General features: G+C 43.1%; 1 protein-coding gene across 20 annotated transcripts in view; it reads left to right on the top strand.

Annotated features, from left to right (window-relative positions):
• Positions 1–414: 414 nt before the first annotated feature.
• Positions 415–12,038, top strand: part of EIF4G3 (eukaryotic translation initiation factor 4 gamma 3) — a 345,052-nt gene continuing 333,428 nt past the window's right edge. For 17 of the 20 annotated variants that reach the window (XM_066270204.1, XM_066270207.1, XM_066270205.1 and 14 more), the window contains exon 1: positions 417–616. The gene's annotated coding sequence lies outside the window, so the exon portion shown is untranslated. Of the gene's footprint in view, positions 617–12,038 lie in introns of all 20 variants that reach the window. The other 3 variants (XM_066270225.1, XM_066270224.1, XM_066270226.1) reach the window with 2 other exon arrangements.

Raw genomic sequence — 12,038 nt, forward strand, 5'->3', positions numbered from 1 at the left:
GCCCCGCTACCGAGAAGGGCGCCGCTTCCCCCGGGGAGGGGGATTAAGACCCCCCGCCGCCGGCCCATGAGGATATTGCCGTGAAAGGTCCGGTCTCTCCGCCTCCTGCCCCCGCCGGGTCCGGCCCCCCCCCTGGGGTCGCGTTGTCACGGAGACCAGCAGCCGGTGGTGCTGGCCCGCGGGGCGGCTGCTGCTGCCGGCGGCGGCGGCGGCGGCGGCGGCGGCGGAGGGCGTGTGTGACCGGCCCCGGCCCCCTCCTCCTCCTCCTCCCAGCCTCCCCCCGGCCCCCCGCTCCCGCCGCCTCCCCGGGTCTGCCCCCATCCCGCTCCCCCGTTGCCCCCGGCCCCTGCACCCCGGCGCGCCCGGTCCCGCTCTGGGGGGGTTGGTGGCTTCGCTTTGCCATGAGTTTACCGCAGAAACCGGCTCTGAAATCAGGCTCAGCGGCTGCAGCAGGAACCGGACCCGGCACCGGAGCGGCGGCAGCGGCGGCGGCAGCGGTACCGCCTCCTCACCCGGCGGCGGCAGCAGCAGCGGCGGCGGCGGCAGCGGCGGCGGTGGTAGCAGCGGCCCCTCCTCACCCGAACATCAGGGCCCTCCAGACCCAGGCGCCCCAACAGTATCCTTTTCACCTTCCTGGCGGCCCTTCGGTTCTCTTCGCCGCAGAGTAGGGGGGCTGCGGCCCCTTCGGGGACCCTCCTGCCGGCTGCCGCAGCCCAGCCAGGAAATAGGGGCTGTTTCTCAAGCCCCCGCACCGGGCTTGCCTGGCGCTTTCGGGGTGCCGCGGCAGCAGCACTGCGGGGGACCCCGGGACCTTCTGCAATACTGTAAGAACGAGCTCCACTCGGCCTTGCTTCTGCAGCCCTGCCCTTTTAGAGCTGGGAATCCTTCCCCCTTCTCGCCTCTCTGCCCCGAAAATGCCCCCATCCCTTTATTAGGCAGAATTCGCTGGTGTCTGGGACCAACCCTTCAGGCAGGGTTTTGCTCTGATTGTTTTGAGGACTACACCCTCCTCCTCGTCTCGCTTCAGCTCCCCTGCAGCGGGGCATGGGGGACTCCTCTAATTGTTATTATTACATATTAAACTTTATTGGTAAATTTCCTCTTTGAAACTAGTCACCTCGTTTCTAAGGTAAGTTGGATATTAAATCTACGGTGAAAATGTGCAGAAAGCACTCCCTCTGGCTAATTTTTTTTTTTTAGCGATTGGGGGAGTTGTGATGTGGTTTGTGGTGGAACGTGATCTAAGGAGGAAATGTTAACACCGGACGCTTCCCTGTCTTTGACCTTTTTTAAAGGAAGAGGAAGTTGACTGACATTACCCTTCACCCCCCAAAGTCTTACTTTTTAGGAGGGCTTGTGTTAGCTGAATATTTTTAAAGGGCTTTAATTTACTTTTATAGGCCTGATATAAGAGAGACCAGGGTCCCCGGTGTCAAGTCTAGTATATTGACCGTGTCTAATTTCATGTTATTTGCTCGATTGTAGTGTTTTTGGACAGCTTTGATTGAAAAGATTGGTGACGAGGTGTTTTAGTAAAAAACTAGCCGGTGCCGGTAGAACATTGAATTTGTGAACTCCACGGAGATTTAGGAAGGTATTACCTACCTGAGAATAATATTTCATCATGCGCTCCCCATCTGCTGTACTTGTGTAAATCAATAAATAATTATTGGATGTTAGATGTGTTGTGTTTTTGTATTTGTCATTGTGTGTTTTGACTTTTGGCATGAGTAGGGTGTTTGAGCAAACAAGAAACTAACTGCTGTGAGGTCCACAGATTATGTCACAGCGTAGTTTGATTCCTGTCTGTATCGATTACTTTGAGAAGGGAAAGTTATCTTCCTTCTGGAGTCATTTCAGGTCATCCTTTTGGTTTGTGTCAAGTGTCATTTTCTCTTATTTAAATATTGGTAGTCCACATTTTTTCCAATCCAGGCTGTGTGGCTCAAAGAGTAAAGATAAATTCCATTCCAGTGTGATGTGTGTACTGATTTCATAATGTTTTTGTCCTTCATGATTCTGTTCAATTAAGAGTTGGTCACCAATGAGAATTCTTGGTGATAGCTTGTGATAGCTTGCTCCTGGAAAACCTGGTTAGTTTTGATCACTATCCCTGGTGGTTTTCCTGTCGGGGGAGAAAGTTTGGCTAATTTGCCTACTTCAAGGTGGAGGTCAGTGCTGTACCTCTTAAACATGTTCACTTAACGTTTTGTGAGTTTAAATTCCTTTCGAATTTGTCTTTTTCTTTTTGTCTTGATTGCCCTTACTTGGTAAGGGTTGTAAATTTCTATATGGTGCCACCAAGTAAATTGTTCTTTAGCTGCATCTTTGACCTATTTTGGCAATTAAACAAATGAAAGGAAGCCCATAGCATATGTTCTTGATGTACAAAGTGATAAAACGTAAAGACCACGGTGCTGAATGTGGTAGTGCTTGGTGGATTTGGTGGTGTTATTTGGACACAAAGCTGATGCGACTTAACGTGTTTCAAGTATGCCATTTCTCAATGCATTTCATAAAGGAAGAACTTATAAAAGCTCTGAGTTGGTTGTAATGTAAAAGTAGTTACTAATACTGTGACAGTTGTTAAAGAGGATAAATTTAAGATGTAATTTCCAATAGAGACCATCTTTAAACCTATTTGTGGTCATCTGGGATACTTGATTTTATGTAACTAAGATTTTACTTTGTCTCTTGTCATTGAAGCTAAAATGTTCTTTTTGATGCATTTCACAAACTTGTTATCTTCTCTTTACACATGAAGGGTTGTAATTACTACAGTATAAAATTTGTATAGTAAATAAAATATAGGTTACAGATTTCATTAGAACATACCAATGGTGAAATGTTATTGGTGGTAATGGGCATTTGGTTAAAAATAAATTAAAAACAAGCAATTTTGCTTTTCTACCCTGAGGGGGAATGGAAATTTATTTGATTGACAGTAGTGGTGATCATGTGATAAGTTGATATACACTAGAGTATCAAGACTGGGGTACAAAGCTGGAATTGTTTTCTTTCTTTTTAAAAAAATTATTGATTTTAGGGAGAAAAGTGAGAGAGAGACAGAAACATCAATCTATTCCTGTATGATCCCCTGATTGGGGATTGAACCTGCAACTTTTGCCTATTGGGACACTGCTCTAACGAACCAAGTTATCAGCCAGGGCTGGAGTTGTTATTTCTATAGCTTTGATTATTTTACAAACTATTTTAACAACATTGCTCAAGCCAGATGAGCCCACACTTAAGCTGGAGACCTCAGAGTTTTGAACCTGGGTCCTCAGCATCTCAGGCCAATGCTCTATCCATTGCACCACTGCCTGGTCTCTATAGCTTTGATTAAACCTCCAGTTCCTCAAAATATATGGTTATAGTTTTGTTTGAATCAAATTAAGTTCATCTTGTATTTTTAATTTGTAAAAATGCTAGAAAAAAATTCACATCACAGGGTGTCCTTTATTTGTACATAGTATTCAAGTGAGAAATAAAAAATGAAGAGAAACGTTAGCTGTAATGGATTTGAATAGAAACAGGAACACGCTTAAGGTAGGCATCAGTATTGCATGGCAGGCCCATGAGGCCATTTCGGGTAGAGAGGCCTTTTACTGCAAAGAGGCAAGGGCTGAGGCCTGGCGGAGGATGGGCAAGGATGGTGGGGATGAAAGAAGATAAATACTGATATGAAAAATTCTGATGTCCAGGGAGAAATATGCATAGAGTTTTCATAACATGACCCAGTATGAATGAATAGTTTATGAAATTGGCACTTCAGAATACGTACTTGTCTTGAGATATGCTCACTCCAACTTCCTAGTGTGAGGTTCCAAGAGGCTCTGTTGAGAATCTTAAGAATGATTCTTAACCTTTTCTGTAACAACTGATATTTTGATGAAAGCTTATGGACACTCTCCATAGAAAACTGTCCGTACACAGAAAGTCTGTCTTATATTTTCAGGGTTTTTGATTTTTTTTGGTGCCCTCTACTACATTAAAGCTTAGCTCTTTAGATGGAAATTGCTCATCCTTTTATCTTTTTTTTTTTTTCCGAAGCTGGAAACGGGGAGGCAGTCAGACAGACTCCCGCACGAGCCCGACCGGGATCCACACGGCATGCCCACCAGGGGGCGATGTTCTGCCCATCGAGGGCGTCGCTCTGTTGCATCCAGAGCCATTCTAGCGCCTGAGGCAGAGGCCACAGAGCCATCCCCAGCGCCTGGGCCATCTTTGCTCCAATGGAGCCTCGGCTGCGGGAGGGGAAGAGAGAGACAGAGAGGAAGGAGAGAGGGAGGGGTGGAGAAGCAGATGGGCGCTTCTCCTGTGTGCCCTGGCTGGGAATCGAACCCAGGACTCCTGCACACCAGGCCGACGCTCTACCGCTGAGCCAACCGGCCAGGGCCGCTCACCCTTTTGATAAGCAAAGATAAATGACTTTGAATTCAGGTGCCCAAATAGTTCTGACTTAGAACAATTTTGCAGTCTGTTATGAACACAGTGTTCTCTCTATTTATATGGAAAGACTTCAGAGTGTAATTTCTCTCTGGGCTGCTGACACTTCTGGGGAGTCTAGTTACTGTTTTGGGGCAACCAGTTGGTTAAAATCAGAGCAGTGGGTTCTTTGAAGGAACTAAATTTGGTAAAGGCCCGTGGTGGTCTGAAAATGACCTGTGTCCCTAGCTGTTTTGTCTTAGGTATGGATATATTAAAAACAAATATCCCCCTTTTTTGTTGTTGTAATTTTTTTATGTTTTCTGTGTTGATTTTTTAGTGTTTTTTTTTTTTTTTATTTTAAATTCAGTGAGAGGAGGGGAGGCGAAAGACAGACTCCCTCATGTGTCCCAACTAGGATCCACCTGGTATGCCCACTAGGGGGCGTTGCTCAGCATTTGATCTCTTCTTAGCACTTGAGGCAGAGGCCATGGAGCCATCCTGAGCGCTGGGGGCCAACTTGCTCCAGTTGAGCCATGGCTGCAGGAGGTGGGGATGGAGAAAGAGGGAGAGAGAGAGAGACAGACAGACAGACGGACAAACAAGTGAGAGGGGGAGGGGTGGAGAAACAGATGGGCACTTCTCCTGTGTGCCCATTAGGAATCGAACCAGGACATCCACATGCTGGGCTGATGCTCTACCACTGAGCCAACTTACCAGGGCCTATTTTTCAGTTTCATCTTTCTTAAAGTTTATTTTTTTATTCATTTTTAGAGAGAGTGGAGAGAGAGAGAGAGAGAGAAAAGGGAGGAGGAGCAGGAAGCATCAACTCCCATATGTGCCTTGACCAGGCAAGGCCAGGGTTTGCCTGATCTTGGTGACCTCATCGTTCCAGGTTGACACTTTAGCCACTGCACCACCACAGGTCTTAGTTTTATCTTATAAGCTGAAGCCAGTAATGTTTGCTTTCTCCTTTTTGCCTCTTTACCAAAGTTTTTTTTTTTTTTTTTTAAACATTTTGTTTTATTTATTGATTTTTTTAGAGAGAGAGGAGTGAGAGAGAGAGACAGAGAGAGAGAGAGAAGGGGGAGGAGCAGGAAGCATCAACTCCCATATGTGCCTTCACCAGGCAAGCCCAAGGTTTTGAACCGGCGACCTCAGTGTTCCAGGTCGATGCTTTATCCCACTGCGCCACCATAGGTCAGGCATCTCTTTACCAAAGTTAAATCAGAATAATATTAATGATATCTATTTAATGAGTACCTATTGTTCTGGGAGCCATACATGCATGATTTTAATTCTCAAGAATTCAAATGATATGGGTACTGTATGTTACAGATGAAGAAAACTGAAGTTTTCAGTAATATTCTCAAGATCTTCCATCTAATAAGTGGTGGTCTGCAGTTCAGACTGTGATATGACTGCTTCCAAAGCCCATGAATGTCCTTTATTTCTTATTTATTTATTTATTCATTTTAGAGTGGGGGGAGAGAGAGAGGGAGAGAAGAGGGGGGGGAGGAGCAGGAAGCTTCAACTCCCATATGTGCCTTGACCGGGCAAGCCCAGGGTTTTGAACCTGCAACCTCAGCATTCCAGGTCAACGCTTTATCCACTGCTCCACCACAGGTCAGGCCTGAATGTCCTTTCTAATGTGCCATGCTACTCCTTACCAAGTCTACATATGGGAATTGGAGGAAGGAAACTTGCTTATATTTGATAGCTAGGGGAAGGTCTGTAATACAGTTAAGAAGCTCTATGGAGTAATCTACAAGGAGGTATTTTAATGTACCTTGTTTTAATTAGTTCATAGCCACATACTACTAGGCAAGTAGGTTATCTTTACTGAGCCTTAAAGCGTAAGAATATAGCTGCAACATTTGGTTTAGTGCATGTTTCTGCTTCTTCAGAAGTTAACAAGGTCTCTAGCAAAGTACTATTTTAATGAGCAATTAGGACTCTGCAGCTCATGTAAGTCTGTCTACTCCTGAGCCCCACTATCAATAAAGATGGATCTGTGCTCCGAGAGAGTAGATCCTTTTTTAGGAAAGAGACCTGTGTAAAATGGAGATAAAGTTGTTCAGATGCCTGAGTCACATAGGCTCTTGCATCTGCTGCTGCCACTTCCTGTCCTAAGCTTACTCATCTTAAAGTGGGATGTTTTCTGTCAAGCTAAGAATTTAAACTATGTTGCTTTTCCACATTAGGTTTCTGATAAGATTTTTACAAAAGGGTCTACTGCTTAAAAATGCTTAAAAACCATTTAACTGATAAATTGGATTGCTACATTTTAGCCATTTATATTTGGACTTCAATATAAGTGGCAACATTTAAAAATTTATTTAGCATCTATTGTGTGCCACACTAGGTGGTAGGTCCAGGGTTGAAAAGCTAAGATAAAAATCTTTCCCTCAAGGAACTTGGTCTAGACAGGTAAGTGGACAGAATACTATGAGGTAAGTACAGTGATAACTCTGCTATAAAATAACTCTGGAGGAAAGAGAGATTTGGGCTTCCTAGAAGAAGTTGACATCTGAGCCAGATTAAAAGGATGAGTAAGAATTACTTGAGGTTTACATAGCTTTCTCTTTCTGGTTGACTGTTCCTGATTTCATTGCTGTTTTTGCTGTTTGGAACCTGAGTAAAATGGATGTCAGTCATGTTTCAGGTTATTGGAGAACGTGACAATCAGAATAGTTGCTGTAAATTCAAAATGTTTTCTGCATCATAATCTGAGGAATTAGAACATGAGAAGATACATGTCAGGTCTGACTGGTCCTTTCCTGGTCTCTTTTCCACTCATCGCATGTCACCCTTTCTGCCCTTCTGATATTAGACTTAGGCTTGGAAAGAGTACCTGCAAGCCTGGAAATGGAAGTAGATTTAGGCCTGGCCTGTGGTGGCACAGTGGAACGCTAAGGTCACTAGTTCGAAACCTTGGGCTTGCCTGGTCAGGGCACACATGGGAGTTGATGCTTCCTGCTCCTTCCCCTTCCCCCCCTTCTCTCTCCCTTTTGAGAGAGAAAGAGAGAGAGAGAGAGAGCAAGCACACACTTTCTCTCTCTCTCTCCCTCTCTCCCTCCCTCTCCCTCCTCTCTAAAATTAATAAATCTAAAAAATTAAATAAATAAAGTAGATTTAGCTGTGTGTATTGAGATGTGTACATGATTTGGAGTAAAAGAGAAACTTGGATTTGAGTTTCGCTCTTCCATTCTAAGATGTGTTATCTTGCACAATTCACATAACTGTTCTGGATATCAGTTTTCCTTTCTCTAGTTTATCAGGTGACAATTTTGAATTATAATGGCTTATGATTCTGAAGACTGTAATGAGGTTTGTTCCTGCAAGTAAATGGGAAGGATTTATAGAAATCTAGTAATTGTTTCTTAGTTTGATGGTCAGTGACACTTTTCTGTGGTAACTTACTGATATTAGAAGCATGCTAACTTAATTTTTATTCCACAAATATTTACAGACTTTCTACTATCCGTCGAGCACTATTTTAGGTGCTGAGGGAAGGCAGCTTGCTCTCATAAGAAGGCTCTGGCTTTTGGCTTACTAATGTTAGACTCAGCCAAAACCTCAATGACTTTAGTAGCGAAGATCTTGTAGTCTGTCATTGGATGGCTTGACACCATAAAATAAAGTTGCCATGGTCAGATGCTGGCTCACTCTAAGTGATGATGGTACAGTTAGTTCATTGTGAGGTATGAGGGAAATCAAGTTCTGAAATAAACTGTGATGAGACATCATCTATTTTTACTTTAGGAATAATACTTTGAACTAATAATAATATGAAAATAACTATTTCCTGATTACTGACCAGGCACATGACTTGAAGCAATGTGTAAACTACAGCTGAGATTTGCATCAATGAAATACTGCAGGATCCCAAGCTACTTTTGAACTCGCAAGTGGTTCCTGGTTCTTTGGCTTGCTGCCAACCAGAATCTTTTTACTCTCTGTAGACTCAGCTAAAATTTGATAGTTTAAACTATTTTAAGTACATTTGAAATTTGTTTATTTTATGACCTTTATTAACTAGTAGTTGTTTTGTACTTTTTTGAACTCATTGTATATGTTTTTTGATACTTAGGAGACGTTAAATTTTATCAATAGATTGTAAGCTCCATGAAGGCAGGGATTTTTGTCAGTTTTGTTCACTTAATAAATTGCCAGCATCTAGAAAATGCTTGGCAGGTAGTAGAAAGTTTGTAAACACTTGTTGAATGAAATGTTGATTAAGTTTGAGTCTGGTACTCAATTTTAAAATAAGTTTTAGGGTGAATATAGAGGGTATCAAAGCTCACTTTTAACATTCAAGGCTGCCCTGAAATTGTTTTGCACTCATGTGTAATTGAATTCAAAATAGTTTCATAATTTCCTTTGAGATGGAATAGCATTGACCCAGTATACAAAGCCATCTAAAGTGGCTGAGTTGCATTTGAAGTATAGATACAGAGGATTAGACTTAGTATAAAGGCCAAAGAGGAAAATATAGTCAAATGTGACTATTACAAACTTATTTTATGATTATAAGAGGAACACATAAATCACAAAATTTAAAAATACAGAATAGAAAAAAAAGGGAAAAAAATCACCCATAATCTTAGTATATAGAGATAACCACTGTTAATATTTTAGTATATTTCTTTCCTGTCCTTTTTTCCATGGACCTGAATTTTGTTTTTTTATTTAGAAAATTAAATTCAATGGGGTGACATTGATCAGTAAGAGTACACAGGTTTCAGGTAAACATCTCTAGCATTTGAACTGTTGATTGTGTTGTGTGCCCCAACACCCCAAATCAAATTATTTTCTGTCATTGTATATTTGTCCATGTTGGACTTAAGTTTTAATGGTCTTAAATTCTGTCCTTTTTTTCAATATAACTTACTGTAAAATTACATATGCAGTTTTGTGTCTTGCTTATGTTGTTACTTAACTATCTGCCAGCAGCAGCCCATTTTGAATAGTTTTATTCTTTATCAATTTGGAATAAAGTGTTTTTGTTTCTTTGGAAAGGTTTTCTTGAGGATATTCTTTATCTTTGGCTGTAGTTCAGAAGTTATGACTGCACAGAAAGAGAAAAGCTCAAATCTATTTTATTTTATTTTATAGAGGAAAGGGGGGGAGAAAGACATCTATTTTGCTGCCATTATTGGTTGATTCCTGAAGATGCCCTGATTAGGGATCGAAGCTGCAACCTTAGCATGTCAGGACAATGCTCTAACCCAGTAGGAGTCAACCTGCTCCCTACCGCCCACTAGTGGGTGTTCCAAGCTTTCATGGTGGGTGGTAGTGGAGCAACCAAAGTATAAATAAAAAGATTTAACTACAGTAAATTGTTTTATAAAGATTTATTCTCTGGCCCTGGCCGGTTGGCTCAGTGGTAGAGCATCGGCCTGGCATGCAGGAGTCCTGGGTTCGATTCTCGGCCAGGGCACACAGGAGAAGCGCCCATCTGCTTCTCCGCCCCCCCCCTCCTTCCTCTCTGTCTCTCTCTTCCCCTCCCGTAGCGAGGCTCCATTGGAGCAAAGATGGCCCGGGCGCTGGGGATGGCTCCTTGGCCTCTGCCCCAGGTGCTAGAGTGGCTCTGGTCGCGACAGAGCGATGCCCCCTGGTGGGTGTGCCTGGTGGATCCCTGTCGGGCGCATGCGGGAGTCTGTCTGTCTCTCCCGGTTTCCAGCTTCAGAAAAATACAAAAAAAAAAAAAAAAGATTTATTCTGCCAAACTTAGCAAAAATCTAACATAAAGTACTTGGTAAGTAATTATTATTATTATATGCTTACCTTGCTGTAACTCTGCTTTATAAATTTTATAAAGTCAAGTTACTTCCCTACTTTATAAATCACCATTACTGTGGAACCGGTGGGCGGTTAGAAAATTTTACTACTAACAAAGTGGGTGGTAGGTATAAAAAGGTAGACTACCCCTGCTCTAACCAACTGAAGCACCTGGTCAGGGCAAGAACTCAAATCTTTTTTGTTGTTGGTTTATTTTTGAGAGAAAGATGGAGAGAGATGAGAAGCATCAACTTATAGTTGCGGCACATTAGTTGGTTATTGATTGCTTCTCATACGTGCCTTGACCAGGGTACTCCAGCCAAGCCTGTGACCTTGGGCTTCAAGTCAACGACCTTTGGGCTCAAGCCAGTGACCATGGGATCATGTTGGTGATCCCATGCTCAAGCCGGTGACCTCAGGGTTTCTAACTTGGGACCTTAGTGTCCCAGGTCGACACTATCCACTGCACCACCACCGGTCAGGCATTTTTTTCTTTTTTTAAAGATTTTACTTGTCCTGGTTGGATAGCTTGTTTAGTTAGAACATTGTCTGAAGCATAGAGCTTGCCAGTTCCATTGTGGTAAGTGAATATACAAGAACAGATTGATGTTCCTGTCTCTCTCTCTCTCTAAAGTCAATAAAGTAAACATTTAAAAATATTTTGATTGATTGTAGAGAAGGGAAGGGAGAAGTCAGAATCATCAACTCATAGTAGTAGTTGCTTCTTGTATGTGGCTCGACTGGGCAGTCCTGGGGTTTGAACTGGCAAGCTCAGTGTCCCAGGTCACTGCTTCATCTACTGCACCACCACAGGTTAGGCCAGAGCTCAGATCTTTTAATTTTTCTTTCTTTTTTTTCCAAGTGAGAGGAAGGGAGATAGATTCCAGCAATGTGCCCTGGCTGGGATCTACCCGGCAGCTACCATCTGGGGCCGATAAAGAGCTCAAATTTTTATTGATAAGTTAAATATATTCGAGTTACAGTGCCTGTAACATTTTGCGTTATTTTAAAACTCGATGTAACCTCACAGATTTTTTTCTCCTCTACAGTTATGTACATTTTTTTTTTTTAGGTAAGAGGAGGGGAGATAGACTCCCGCATGTGCCCCGAGATCCACCCTGCTGCCCCCATCTGGGGCCGGTGCTCGAATCAGCTGAGCTGTCCTCAGCACTTGGGGAAGAAAGAGAGAAGGGGGAGAGGGAGAGGATGAGAAACATATGGTCGATTCTCATGTATGTCCTGACTGGGGATTGAACCTGGGATGTCTGCATGCAGGGCCAATGCTCCACATACACTGAGCCAACCAACCAGGGTTACAGTTGTGCATTTTTAAAAAAATTGTATTTATTCATTTTAGAGAGAGAGAGAGTGAGAGAGAGGGTGGGGGGAGGAGCTGGAAGTATCAACTTGTAGTTGCTTCTCCTAAGTGCCTTGAATTGGGCAAGCCCGCAAGCTTGGGGTTTCGAACTTAGAGCCTAGAACCAGGCTGATTCTCTATCCACTGTGCCACTACCTGGTCAGACTACTTATTTTTAATTGTTGAGTAATATTCCAAGTATCACATTTTTGCCCTGGCTGGTTAGCTCAGTCAGAGCATCATCCTGAAACACCAGGGTTGCTGGTTCCATCTCTGATAGGTACATTCAGGAAGTGACCAATGAACGCCCAACTAAGTGGAACAACAAATGAATGCTTCTCTCTCTTCCTCTTTCTGTCTCTCTAAAATCAGTCAATTAAAAAAACAAATAGCCTAATCTGTGGTGGCACAGTGGATAAAACGTCAATCTGGAACTCTGAGGTTGCCAATTCGAAACCCTGGGCCTGCC

The sequence above is a fragment of the Saccopteryx bilineata genome, chromosome 3 (genome assembly GCF_036850765.1).
Source record: "Saccopteryx bilineata isolate mSacBil1 chromosome 3, mSacBil1_pri_phased_curated, whole genome shotgun sequence".
Lineage (NCBI taxonomy): Eukaryota > Metazoa > Chordata > Mammalia > Chiroptera > Emballonuridae > Saccopteryx > Saccopteryx bilineata.